The sequence below is a fragment of the Populus nigra genome, chromosome 4 (assembly GCF_951802175.1).
Source record: "Populus nigra chromosome 4, ddPopNigr1.1, whole genome shotgun sequence".
Taxonomy (NCBI): Eukaryota; Viridiplantae; Streptophyta; class Magnoliopsida; order Malpighiales; family Salicaceae; genus Populus; species Populus nigra.
Window position 1 is genome coordinate 20,723,668 of NC_084855.1, and position 1,217 is coordinate 20,724,884.

A 1,217-nucleotide genomic window follows, 5' to 3' on the forward strand; every position below is an offset into this window, starting at 1 on the left:
CTCCTTTTCTATTATTATCTATTTCTTTATTTGTAGTTTATACGGTTAACCTCCTTGTGGTTCGACCTCAGTCTTGCCGGGTTATTTATTACTTCGACACTCCTACACTTGAGAGAAGACATTAACTCTTTGGTCGTGTCAAGTTTTTGGCGCCGTTGCCGGGGAAGTAAATTCTTGTATAAATTATAATATTTATTTTATTTTCACTTTTCATTTTATCTAACTTTTGTTTCTTTTGTTTTGTATCTTTTTCTTTTCTTTTCTTCCTTTTATTCTCCTACACGTGTATGAGAGTTTGGTCACGTACATTAAGTGGTAGACTTTGTAGGGTATCCTCATCATTTTCAGAAAACATGGTCGAAGAAGATAACCAGTTGCTTCATAATAAGAATAATGAGAATAACCGTGTTAGAACACTTAGAGACCACATGAATCCCACAAGAACAAGTGCACCCTCATGCATAGTTTTCCCCCTTGATGCATCTTTTTTTTTAATTTTAAGCTAGACATTATTCAACTTCTACCTTCTTTTCATGGTTTAGATATAGAAAATCCATACTTGCATTTGAGAGAATTTGAGGAGGTCTGTAACACCCATAATGACTTAAACTGTAGCATAAACACCATCAAATTAAAGCTTTTTTCCTTTTTCATTAAAAGATAAAGCTAAAATATGGCTACAAAATTTGAGATCAAGATCCATTTGTGCTTGGGATGAAATGCAACAATGATTTTTAAAGAAGTTTTTCCCTTCTCATAGAACAAACTCTTTCAAAAGACAAATCACCATTTTCACTCAAAAATCAGGAGAAACATTTTACCAATGTTGGGATAGGTATCAAGATTTGCTTAATACTTGCCCTCATCATGGTTTTGAAACATGGAGATTGGTTTTATATTTTTATGAAGGGTTAACACCTAAAGATAGACAAATTATGGAATTAATATGTAATAGAACTTTTGAGGATAAATACCTTAATGAAGCAATGTAGTACCCTAGACTTGCTAGCTGAAAATGCTCAAAATTGGGATACTATAGGTACTTATAAGGCACCTCATACATTTAGTGGAGGAATGTACAAGCTTAGGGAAAATCATGACCTCCAAGCCAAATTTGCATCTTTAGCTAGAAAAGTCGAGGCACTAGAATTGAAAAGGAGTGGTCAATTAAAATCTGTTCAAGAAATTATATGTCAAATCTGTGAAACCAATGAACA

General features: G+C 33.2%; 1 pseudogene; it reads right to left on the reverse strand.

Annotated features, from left to right (window-relative positions):
- Positions 1–763: 763 nt before the first annotated feature.
- Positions 764–874, reverse strand: LOC133693022 (small nucleolar RNA R71; annotated as a pseudogene).
- Between the last annotated feature and the right edge of the window lie 343 nt (positions 875–1,217).